The sequence below is a fragment of the Capricornis sumatraensis genome, chromosome 9 (assembly GCF_032405125.1).
Source record: "Capricornis sumatraensis isolate serow.1 chromosome 9, serow.2, whole genome shotgun sequence".
Classification (NCBI taxonomy): domain Eukaryota; kingdom Metazoa; phylum Chordata; class Mammalia; order Artiodactyla; family Bovidae; genus Capricornis; species Capricornis sumatraensis.
Genome location: NC_091077.1, coordinates 106,373,325 through 106,386,703, shown reverse-complemented (window position 1 = coordinate 106,386,703; position 13,379 = coordinate 106,373,325). Strand labels below are relative to the sequence as shown.

Sequence of the window (13,379 nt, the reverse complement as noted above, 5' to 3'; positions counted from 1 at the left end):
GATTTCGAAAGACCAAGCCTCTTCAACCAAGTAAACCAAAAATCTCATTGAAAAGATATATTTCTTTTGATGCTTTACTGTTTCTTTTTTTTTTAATGAGATTCCAAGAACTTGGTTTTCACCCAGATTAAGATATGATCTTTTCCCTCTTTTGCCAAATTAATGAATTCATTTGAAAGCAGTTGTATTGAGTTTGTAGTATATCAATTCCTTACATGCGTTGTCTTTTTTAATCCTCACACAGCTCAGTGGGGTTGGGTACTGAAGTACCTGCGATGAGAATATTGGGATCTGGAGAGGTTAAGTATGCAGCTGGCAGGAGGCGAAGTGAGTGACTCAGGTCTAGTCCTCGTGACTTCAAGCCTAGACCGTGTGCAGCTCTAGAGACATCTCAGAGCCCACACGGTCATGCCCATTCTTCTGTTTAGGTACGTGCTCGTGCACATTAGATTTGCTGATCTTGATGTCTTGAAAACACGAGGAAGAGGGAGAGGTCTGTGGGAGGGCAGTAAGCAAAGCTGCAGGCTGCATGGCGTCTGTTACTCACCCGTCCTTGGTGCGCACACGCTACGTCGTTTCAGTCGTGTCCAGCCAGGCTCTGTCCACGGGATTCTCCCGTTAGGAATACCAGGCTCCCATGCCCCGCCTCCAGGGGATCTCCCCGACCCCGGGATGGAACCCACATCTCTTCTGACTCCTGCACTGGCAGGCGGGTCCTTTACCTCTAGCGCCGCCTGGGAAGCCCCCAAGCCTTGGTGCTTGGTTTTGATTCCTGTGGTTAGAGGTGAGGACCAGCACCGGAAGGAACGATGTACGGAGAAACAGGCATTGTGAGGTGGTGTGCCCCAAGCGGAAGGCTTTGGGGCAGGCGGTGAGGATGGGTGCAGGACCAGAAGCTTCGGCCCTTGGAGGGAATCACGCCGGAGTAGTCACGAGAGCAGGAACAGCCGGGAGCTCTGCTGAATGGCGTGGAGGCCACGGGAACCAGAGGTGGTGGCCAGAGCAGGGCAGCACCCTGGGCAGCCGCAGCTAGTAGCCAAGCGTCTGAGCAGGAACGAGGTCCTGCTGTGGGCATCTCAGAAGCCTGGAGAGCATTGGGAGAGGCTGGTGCCCACCAGTGGGGAACTCTGCTTCCCTCATTAAGTCACTGAAAGCAAAGGAAACCCTGCTTTATGATTCCATGCAAGTGAGGTCTGGGATATATTTGATTATTATTTTCAGATAAAATACAGATGAGAAGCTGTGTAATGCAAGCACATTATCACCATGTCGCTAATGCAGTTGATTTTGAGAATTCCCTGGGTTGCATCTCTTCACTAAGCATCTCATATTTGTGTTCATTTAGAGTATTTTTTAATACAGCGTTGTTTGTTATCCAGTTATATGTTGGAACAGGGATATGGTGTTTACCATTTTTTTGCTCTGTATTTTCATTCTAAACTAGTGAACTGACTCTATGTAGTATTTTTTATGTTTCTTAATATCTTTTAATATATAGGGGAAATATATAAACAGATTTTCAAAAACTTGTGTTTTGGCTTACCCAAGCAAAGTGTACTTAGGTATATTGTTTATTGTTTTATAGTATGTTTTCTTCCTATTGCATGGAAGAATAATGACTAGGTACTGATTTATACTAATGGTACTGATTTATAAATAAAAATATTTTATAGGTTAAAATAAGTTTGCTTTTTCTAAATTCTAAGAAAATTTTCATTTTGTTTCTTAAAATTTCTAAAGTTGCAAGAAGATTATTTAGGTTTTACTCTTATTTATAAGAGTCAATTGTATTTTATTTCAATTATTATTTTTTAGAGATTGTGCAAGCTATCTGTGTCTATTTCTTTAATGTACCTAAAATTCGTCTTCTAGTTTCTTGTTGGGAAAAATGCCTCAAGTTCATGAAGACTGTAAACTTTCAAAAGCCTTATCCCATAGTTTTTTCTTTTTTTAAACATTTGTTTTCTGTTATCATAAGAATATAAAAATATTGATGTAGAACTCTGGAAAATAAGAGGAACATAAAGAAAATTAAAATCACACTTATATAATCCCACTAGCAAGAGGCAGTTAACATTTTATCACGTGAGTTTTTTCATTCTGCTTATATACTTAGCAGAATGATGTTTAAACTCCTAATAATTATATAATCCTGTTTTATCACACTGTATTTTTCTGACTTAATCAAATGTTTAAAAAGATATGATCTTTCATGGCTACATGGCAGTCTATCAAAAATATACACCATAATTTAGCCATTATCCTATTTTAATACATCTGAGAGGATTCTGTTCTTCTCTTGCTGTAAATGCTGTTGCAGTGAGTGTCCTGGTCCATAAATCTGCCCTCCTCTCTGCTGGGCCCATTGCCCAGACGTTCCTAGACGTGCTCCTTCTGGGTAAAAATGGGTAAACACCTTTAAGACCTTTACACTATAGTTTGCATAAATGTAAATAAAAATCAGCTAGTATAGTGCCTGGCAAATAGGCACTCATCTACCGACTTTTTCTTAGCAGTAGAAATTCTGCAGTATCGTTATTTCTTCCTCAGTGAACTGGTGTTTCCAGTACCCGCCTTTCCCAGTTTGATTCATTGCTTCACGTATTCAATAAATGTGTAGGGAGCAGCTACTACCTACCAGGCCCAGTGAAGGTGTCTGTTGACTTGGACTTAGAGAGGATGTTTTGAAAATACTGAAAGACCTCCTTTGACCCTTTTTCCTAGAGACATGAATCTGGGTCTTGACATTGCTCATGAGCTCTGCTCTTTCTGAGCTTCTAATTTGAAAAATGAAATTAAACATATTTATACATACTTTTTTCCCCCTCTGCCAAAATTGACAAGGAAAACGCCTCCTTCGCATTCTTGTTACTTAGCATGGCCGCTTTCGTGAAGGCTACGTGTGCAGACCAAGTGGAGTAGGTCACGGCAGCTGGTGGACTTGCTGTCTTGGTTCTGGTTATGGTGGGAACCTTATTAAAGGAGGTGGGGTTTTATGAGCTGTTTGAAATGTAAGAAAGAACATTTAGCGAGCTATGAATGTATTTGTCTGACATGATGAAAAATGTATAACCTAATTTTAGGTTTTGTTTTCTGATAATAGGTTTTCTTGTTTAAAGAATGTTAAACATGAATATGTAAGAAATGTTCTATATTCATACATTAGGGTGTTGGTACATTTTTTTTTTAAACAGGAGATTATTGGCTTTCATTTCTGATTAAAACACAAATTGTTAGGACTTTATACCTTGGTTAGATTTTATTCATCCTGGGAAGCGTTTTCTGTTGTTAAAATATTAAAACTTAATCTGAAATATTTTCACAAACACGAGTGACTTTTTGAAGGTTGTTCTCTTGATTCTATATATTTTCTTTTTGCATATTATATATCACCCTCCTAGGGAGGAGGTAGTTCTTTCTTGTTATAGAATATTATACTTATAAATCAAATCTTCTCATATATTGATGAGTTCCTTAAAATCACAGGAAAGAAACTTCACTATTCTACTTATTATCTGACGCATTGTATATTTAGGAGCATTACAAAGCCCAGTTTTGGTGTATATACTTTGTTGTGCTTTCCGAAAGCTGAAAGAATAGTAATGTACTGCCATATCCAAGTGCTGTTAGACTAAAATAGTTTGTAAGTCAGAACATTAAAAAGAGTCAATGTACCCTTAGAAAATAGAGAGTTGTTTGGATTGCTTCCTTTTATTATTGATAGTTTTAGACGTATTACAAAGTATAGGTAAACCTGTGTACAATTAAACTTGCTACTGATATTTTACCAACTGAAAGTCTCATTTGCCTTACATTTTTCTCCCAATGTGTGACTTCAGCCTGGTGAACAAGTGTAGAATCATTCATGTATTGCCATTTCTGTTTCTAACGACTTGGTGGTAGGTGGGACATATCATAACAGAGACTACCACTAAATGCTGCTTTATATATTTAATCAAGTGCAGTGATAGGAAAAAAAGTTAATTTTGTGCAATAACGTTCAGCGCGCCAGCACCATGGAATGGGGGAAAGGATGCATGTACACTGTGTAGGGGCTCCTCTTTGTTAAGTACACTGTATGGAGTGTGTCCAGCACATGGGGATTTTCTTTTAACGCTCACAAGAAGCCTGTTAGGTTTCTATCCCATTTTCATACTTTTGGAAAGCAGATAAATTCTTTAAAGTCAGACAGCTAGGAAGACGAGGGGCTGGATTGCAATTCAGGCTGCGTCCAGTGACTTCAGATAATCTTACATTTCTGAGATAAAGGAAAAGTTTAATGTCACTGGTTTGAAATTAATACAATGATTATATTTAAAATCCTCCGTAAATTGCTCATCCTATGAGCAGCCAGTTAAGAAAAGGTGTGATAGTGGGCATAAAGGGCTCAGAAGAAACGCGAGGGAAGGCAGGAGAAGCACCAGGGGGAGGTAAGGGAATGAGGGAGATGGAGGAGAGGGCCGCTCGCAGCAGGAGGGGAGGAGGTGTTTGGGCAGAGGCTGGGGAGCAGGCAGAGAACACAGAGGCCTCGATGGTGTGGGAGTCTAAGGAAGCTAGGAGGCCTCGACGGTGTGTGGGAGTCTAAGGAAGTTACCTTTATCGTGGTGGCTTTTCTCTTCCTCCGTGACTTTCAGCAAGCCTCTTGAAATACTAACTAGCTCTTCGGCTATTCTGAGCACTGTTCTTTGTGTGTGAGCCTTCTGGGACTTCAGTTCATTTTACCCTTTGTGATGAAACCCCATTCAAAGTTAGATGAGTCAGAATTCAAGTTGTGTATACTACTTCTATCTTCCCCTGTTTTCTTGCATAACGCATGGTACATCCACACAGATTTTGGTAAGTGATCTGTCTGGTGGATTTAATTTAGCCCTCAGTCATATTCTTATGAATTTCACTTTGTATTCTTTGAAATGAATCCTCAAACTAACCATATCTGTTAATTTAAAAGTTGTGTTTAGAAATGAAATAAAGCTTGGCAGAATGGAAGATGCTTTTACTTTCAGAAAATTGAAACATTTTTTCTGTGATATGACCAAAGAATTAAATTAGTTGTATGTTTATGAAACAAGGACTTTATTATCAGCTATGTTTATTTATTACTTAATGGGTCTCAAATTTAGCACTCATGTAGATTCTTTGTATTTTAAGTACATTATGGAGTATGTTGTAATGCAAAGGACACTGGGCTCACATATAAGGTGGGGCAGGTTACTTTAACTTCTGTGTTTCTTCATTTGTGAAATGAAATTTGCACCTGCCTGCGTATCTAACTGGGTGAGTGAACAGATGTGTATGTATACTAGAAAATGTCTTGTAAATATCATTGCTAAATACAACTATGATTGTTAGGTTTGGATATTTCTCTTTAGATTTATTCCTTTCATTAATTAAAGGGTGAGCTGATGCAGAATAGACTAATTATTCTGTTTCATTTACATTACCCAAGTATTGAATTTCAGTAAAACAGTATTAGTTAAAGAAACTTGGTCAGCAAACTAGAGGGAAATGGTTGAGTCATAGCTGACTTAGCATAGATCTTTTTAATAGGGACACGTATCTGTGCCGTTAATTCTGGACCAGTGTCTTTCCCTTTCACAGTACTTTAATGCATAACTTATAAATCTCTTTTTATCAGCCAATCTGACTTCTCTAACCCCAGACTAACATTAAGCAAGACAGAATGAACAGAAATCAGGCAAGGTCAAACAAGCAATCAAATGATCAGATTCTCATTGGCCACTAATGGAATTTTAGACTTTTAGAAAATGATTAGTTATGAATCTCAGTGCCCTTGTTGACAAAGGGTCAGTTTTTATAAAATTGTTGTAAATTTTTAATGAGATTTTTAAATTACCATGTTGGATTATTATCTCCATACAACTATACATAGTTCATTTTTCATATTAAGTCTCACATGAACATTTTTGCTGGAATGATAAGGGTATTATGGCTCTGATTTTTGAAAGATCCTATCTTCTAGAGATAGACTGAAATATTTACTGATGAATGTGATGTTTTAGAGGTGGATAGGGCTATTAATAAAACAAAGTTGACAATAAGCTAGTAATTATTGATGGTGGATGATTGGTAAATGGAGGTTTATTTTATTGTTTTTTCTACTTTTTTATGTTTTTGAAATTTTCATCATAAAATGTTAAAAGATTGTACTGTTTTGTGCTTCTGATTTACCTAATGAAATAGTTGAATCATGCTAGTTAAAAGCCAGAGTTGTATTAGTAAGCATGAGTTCTTAAATAATCCTTGTTTTTTTCATGATTTATAAAAGCAATACATATTCTAGCTCTCTACTGAAATGATATTGGGCATTATAATGATATCAGGCATACAATAACTTAAAATATTTGAGAAGAATCTTATTTGTATAATTGAATATAATTTTTAGTCATAGTTTCGACTTCTTTCTATGTGTTGTTGTTTAGTTGCTAAGTTGTATACGACTCTTTGGTGACCCCGTGGACTGCAGCCCACCAGGCCCCTCTGTCCATAGGATTTCCTGGGCAAGAATACTGGAGTGGGCTGCCATTTCCTTCTCCAAGGGATCTTCCTGACCCAGGGATCAAACCTGCATCTCTCATGTTGCCAGGTGGATTCTTAATCACTAACCCAACTTTCTTTGTGTACCATGTAATTATTGCACATATATAGAAAGGAGTAATTGGTAGGCTAGTGCAAGTGATTAAAGGAGGGTTCACACTTGCAACAACTGTTTCTCATTTGCTCTTCTCACTAGATTGTAAGCTCCGTGAAGGCGGTTTGTCTTGGTCACGGTGTGTAGCGCAGCACATGGCGTGTAGTATTTACTCACTAAATGTTGTCTGACCATAGTTTAAAAGAATACTATGTTTAAATAATGTTCTTTTAGATTTCTTTTTAAAATTCACTAAAAATATGAAATTTTTATTACAGTAAGAGCATAGTGAAAAGGTCTTACTGAAATGATTCAAAAGGCGAATCCATACCAAGTACTTTGTCTCCGTATTCAGCCATTTCCTTTTATATATGGTCACTATGAATCTCTTTTGTGTTTTTGTTACACTGTCTCAAAAGGAGGGTGCATTAATTGTAAGTTTTTATAACCTGTTAAAAAATAGAATACAGAAAAGCAAAGATGAAAATGAAAAAGAAATTTTCATAGAGTTGAAGACTAAACTAAATAAATGGAGAAATTTTATTGTATTTCATTTTAAAACTCCTGAAGGATCATGTATATTTGAAAGTGAAAGTCACTCAGTTGTGTCTGACTCTTTGTGACCCCATGGACTATACAGTCCATGGAATTCTCCAGGCCAGAATACTGAAGTGGGTAGCCTTTCCCTTTTCTAGGGGATCTTCCCAACCCAGGGATCGAACCCAGGTCTCCCGCACTGCAGGTGGATTCTTTACCACCTGAGCTATGAGGGAAGCCCATGTATGTTTACTCGGTATTGAAATCAGATTCTTCACTTGGGACTTTTATCAGTGTAGCGCTTCATGTAGAACTTCTTCGTCCGTTGTCAGATGTGGATGCTTACTGACTGGCTCAGCCTAGCTGCTGGAGGTGCCCCTTGCTGTGATATACTGCTGTTCACACAGGGCAGGACCCTGCTGTAGGGGTGACCCACTGGCAGCCTCCCTGAGGCCAGAATATCCCTTTAGTTGGTCCTCAGTTTACCTGATGGGCCTTGAAGGACAGCTTCGCTTTATCACCCTTCCCTTAGAGCCTTTAATGAATGGCACCATGCGTTAGGTGCCTGCAGGAGGCTGGAACTCAAGGGGACCTTATAGTTCTTTAACCCTTGTATGTCCCATGTTATCAATAAAATAGATTCCTTCCATACCAAGTCACAACCATTCTGCCAGACATTCAACCCTCCATAACCTGGTTACTTCTTCAGACTTGTTTCAGACCTGGATAGGGGATGGTGGGATGATGAACAAGGTGGAAGAACTAGGGAGGAGGCAGATTGTGCAGGGCCTTGTAGCTTATAGGAGCTGGGATTTTATCCTTCAAGTAATTGGTATCACTGGAGGATTGTGAATGGCAGACTGACATGACGTGATTTGTACACGTTGAAAGATCGCAGTGGCTCGATGGGTGGAGGATAGATTTGTGGAATCAAGAGTGGCAGAAAGATGTTCAGTGTGCAGGCTGCTGAAGATGCCCAGAAGGATGGCATGCCCTGGACCATGGTGATCTGTGGTGTCAGTACAGGTCAGTAAAGAGATAACCCCGTGATGCCACGTATGCCCAGGACCGTCTTCAGTGCTAACACTTGGAGGGGCTGGTTAGTTGTTAGATTTAGGTATGAGTTGTTTATGGATTGACTCCATACGAATCTTTAAGACAACTTACTAGAAGTATGTATTTCCAAGTCCTGAATTTGTAGGTTTGGGGTGAACTCTAGGGAAAACTTTTTTCTGAGCAAAGTTGTGAAGTACTTTATATTATTTAATACATTCATGTAGGATTATATGGAATAATTCTTTAATGTCACAAGTGTAAAAATGTACAAAGATTTCTTGACCTTTTTAGAATTAATGATATAAATTTCTTTCTTCTATTGATACGCTGGCATCATTCCCCAAATTTAATCTTTCAGCACAGATTACAAATCCCTTTTCATTGACTCAATCTTATTCTGATAAAGATAGATCTCCCCACCCATGTTCTAAGGAAACTTTGTCTTAAAATAAGAAGAAGCTGCATCTCTTTATTTAGAGTCCTGAAATTTATATAAAAGCTTTTCCCATCCATATTTTCTTAGTCTTTAATTTTAATCCTTTTTAGGTGGATTATCAATTTCTACTTATGTGGTTTTATAATTCACTACCATTAACCCAGCTTCTTCATCACCTCTGAATTAGATAATGCCAACCCACTTTTGAGCTTCCCCAAAGGCTCAGCAGGTAAAGAATCCACCTGCAAGGCAGAAAGCACAGGAGACCTGGGTTCAGTCCCTGGGTCGGGAAGATCCCCTGGAGGAGGAAATGGTAACCCATTTCAGTGTTCCTGCCTGGACAGAGGAGGGCTATAGTCCATGGGGTCACAAAGAGCTGGACTCAACTGAGCGCGTGCACACACACACACAACCCACTTTTACGCTTTCTTATTTTGGGAGGATTCTTAGGATATATAGGAAACTATTACGGCATTTCAGCACATCTATTCTATCCTTAGGGGATGAAAAAAGTAATCAAGGGTAGTGCTTCTCTCTAGAAAATTCTTTAAAAAATAGACCCATTGTGCCTTGATCCCTGCCACTCTACCTCTCTGGGGCCAAAGGGAGGGCCTTAAATTTGCTTTTGCATTTGACTGGAAATTAGCACCGTGAAACGAATCACAACCTAGTATATATAAGTTAAGAACATGGATTACAAAATCTAAAAGATCGAAGTTTAAAGCCTACTTGGCCATCTGTTAGTGGTTTGATTTGGGAGAAGTCAATCTCGGATAGGCCTATTTTAGTTACCTGTAAAATGGGGCCAGGTATACCCTGGAGGAGGGCATGGCAACCTGCTCCAGTATTCTTGCCTAGAGAATCCCACAGACAGAGGAGCCTGGTGGGCTATAGTCCATGGAGTTGCAAAGAGTCAGGCATGACTGAAGTGTCTTAGCACTAAAATGGGGCTAATATTGCCTGTCAAGGCTATTATAGGGATCCCCTGTTACAGAGAGGACTTAGCTTGGCCCACAGTAAGTCAAGTCAAGTCGCTCAGTCATGTCCGACTCTTTCTGACTCCATGGACTATAGCCTACCAGGCTCCTCCGTCCACGGGATTTTCTATTCCCTCTTAAGCTCTTTGGCTACTGGTACCCCAAACGTTGAGCTGTGTCCAAAGACTGAATCTCTAGATTCACAATTCAAAAACATTATATAAACAGTAATATAAATAATAATTTTATAACAGTAACTCTTCAAGCAAAATTAGTGATCCTGTACTGCTCACCTTCTGCTTTCTCTTTCTTCTAGTTAAGAATATTTTAGTCAGATAGGAACATTTCTTCCACAGTGGCTATGACATTTGCCCCCTGACTTTGAGTTTTCTAGGCCTTTTGTTTCTCCCTCCTGGGGAGAGTTCTTCTTGTGCCCACATTTGCTCTCATGAGAAACCACCCTCAAAGGATGTCTGGTTGAGTGCCGCTCTCAAGAGCTTTTGAGAGCCAGTATCTTCCTTCTGCCTTTGCCCTCTGTGTTTCTGGCTTACATTTGTTTGGGCTTCAGCAACTAGAGAGGGCCCCTTAGGATTCACGGTGGAGGCTCTACTGGAATCTTGTGTGTGTCTATATTACTGAGGCTTTTCATGGCCCTTGTGACTCTGAAGGCACAGGACATTGCTTATCCCCGATGCGTTTCCTCATCGTAACACTAAAGGCACGTGTGTCTTCTCCATGCTGGTATCAGAATGTCAGTTGGCTTTTAGAGTGCCAGCTTAAGGGGATGGTCTTCTCTGTCTCTCTCATGTGAAGAGATGACACTGTTGAATCTGTGGTTCGTCTTCTCTTTTTCTCCATCACAGCTTTGACTAAAAGGTCAAAATCTGCTTTGCCAGCTGGTCTCATTCCCCCCTAATTTTCCAATATCACTTTCCAAATCCTGAGCCACATTTCTCTTTGCATATGAATTCTTATTTACTGGCTGGTTTTATCACAGTCTGTGAGTAAGTATGATCCCTCAAAAATCAAACCATTCCAGATGGGCTTTTCAACAACTAGGGCAATTCATGAGCAAACAAAATGACCCTTTCACCTTACTTCACACTGTCCATGAAAATTAACTCCAGGAACACCATAGGCCTAAATGTTAGTTCTAAGACCACCGTCAAGGAAATGAAAAGACAAAACACAGAATGGAAGAAAAAGATTTGTGAAACAAATACCTGATAAAGGATGTGTATTCAAGTTATATAAAGAACTCTTGCAACTTCATAAGAAAACAACTCACATTTAAAAATGTCTAAAAAAATAAGCTGATCATATGACTCAGTAATTCCAATCCTAGATATTTATGCAAGAGGAATGAAACATATGTCCATACAAAGACTTGTATATGAATGATCACAAAGCATTATTTATCAAAGCCCCACACTGTAAACAAAATGTTTATAACTGGTGAGTGGATAAACAAAATATAATATAGTCATACCATGCAAATCTACCCAGCAGTAAAATGAGCCAACTACTGATACAGGTAATAGCAAGGGGGAACCTCAGACAAACAAACAAAAAAATTACTAGTGAAAGAAGCTAGACACAGAAGACTTTATTATAGAATCCTATTTACATGAAGTTTCTAGAAAAGGCAGCTGTAGGTGTGTGAAACAGATCAAGGGTCATCTCGGGGCGGGAGCGGTGACGGACTGCATATGGGCATCGGGGAGAAGGGACTTTCTAGGGCGGGGTGCTGAACGTGTTCTGTAACTGGAACGCAGTGTTGGTTGCACACTGTGTCAAGTTCACAGAGAGCCCCTGTCCCCCAGGCACTCCCTCTAGGCTTATTCGCCTCTTAAGGCTCTGTTGCTGCAGGAGGCGCCCCAACCTCTTATTTGACTCCTTGAGCTAAAAGAGGAAGACCCACGAAGCCAGTTTCAATACTTCGTCTCTGAAAGTATTGGACCTGGCCTTTCCTGTGTCCTTCATCCTTATCTGAACTCCTCTCCCCCTTTTTGAAGATGGATCTGGGAGAAGCCTGATGTCAGATTAGGCAGGATGTTGAACCAAATGGCGGTAGGTGTTGAACCTGTTTCCCTCTCCTTCCCGCCGCCCCCTGAGGTTTTTTTTTTTTAATAGAAATTGGTTTTCACTGAAGCTTCAGGCAATTTCAGTGCCTTAAATATTCTTTCTTGACATAATGTTTTTAGAAAGCTGAGTGTCAGGAAGGCCCATTTTTAATTTATCAATGGCACCCTTAGTCTTAATATGCTGAAGCACACTTTACTTTTGAGGGCAGAATTAATCTTTTATCAGATGTACCATGGATGCTGTTGGTTTGATTATTTTAGGAAAACGTTCTTGTGTTGTTTCAGAATTAATGCTACCCACATAACTTTATTTTCCAATATCTGCTCAGAATAGATAAGGGAGATACAAAGTAAGAGTCACCCATATTAAAGTTAATGCGAAGCAGGCGTAAGTCACTGCTGCTTGAAAAGCTGACGGTGGTGTTTAACTTGTTGATTTCATCTTGACGGTGAGGAAAGTGAATCTGAAATTAACCCTGTCATAGAGACTATCTGGGCCTTCTTTTATATGCTTCAGCTTGTAGAACAGTGGAGAAAATGTTAGCACAATTATAGGAAGATAATTCTATATATGGAAAGCTTTTGGAGGCTGGAGGAGACAAAAAAGGAATTTCAGTCTGCCCTTTGTTTAAAGCAGGGCCATGCAGAAATGCCAGAAGCTGTCAGTGTAACTTCTTGGCAGCTCTGGGGCCTCAAGTTTTCACATCCCTAAGAGTCACTTAGGGGCTTGTTAAAAATACAGATTCTTGGGTTACACCTCTTTTGACTCTGAGGTTTTAATAAATTCCTCAGGGGATTCTAATATGTATCACATTAGTTAGGGTTCTTCAAAGAGTCAGAATTAGTATGACGTCTGTGTGTGTGTGTGTGTGTGTAAAAGAGATTATTGTAAGGAATTGGTTCCTGTAACTCTGGAGGCTGATAAATCCCCAAATCGGCGATCTGGAGACCAAGGAGAGCAGATGGTGTAGTTCTAGGCAGAGTCTAAACGCATAGGAACCAGTAGAGCTGATGATGTAAGTTCCAGTCCAAAGTTGAGGCTAAAGGCGGGAAACTGGTGTCTGAATGTGAAGGTAGGCAGAGAACGAGGGGGGGCGCGGGGAGGGCAGATCCTCCTCTACTCCCCTTTCTGCTCCATTCCTCCAGCGGACGGGATGCGGCTGAGGTTGAGTGGTCACCTCGGGGAGGCAATCTGCTTTATTCAGTCTGCTGTTTCGAATGTTAATCTCACCCAGAAACCTTCACGAACACATCCAGAATAATGTTTAATCAAATATTTGGGCATCTCATGGTGTAGTCAAGACGACACATAAATTTAACCATCCTACCCTCCAAATCTGAGAAGTTTGAAGCAGTGAGGGGCAAAACCAGATTTCTTAGAAGAAACACTTGTAGGGAGAAGCCTTATAAAGAGACTGTTGTTGCCCTTTAGGAGACAGTTGTACAATCTCAGTTATCAAATACGTCAGGGCTGAGCAAGCCATAGTGACAGAAAGCTGCCCGGACTTGGGGGCAGGGGTTGGACCTGGGGGACGGCTGCTGCTGGGCATTGGGCTTCTTTTTGGGGTGAGAAGCATGTTCTGGAGTTAGATGTTGGCGATGGTGGCACGGCTTTGGAATCTGCTAAAAACCACTGGACT

The 13,379-nt window shown here is 40.1% G+C and overlaps 1 protein-coding gene across 1 annotated transcript in view; it reads left to right on the top strand.

Moving 5' to 3' along the window:
* Nucleotides 1-13,379, top strand: part of FBXL17 (F-box and leucine rich repeat protein 17) — a 512,147-nt gene that overhangs the window by 136,952 nt on the left and 361,816 nt on the right. The gene's annotated exons all lie outside the window — the stretch shown is intronic.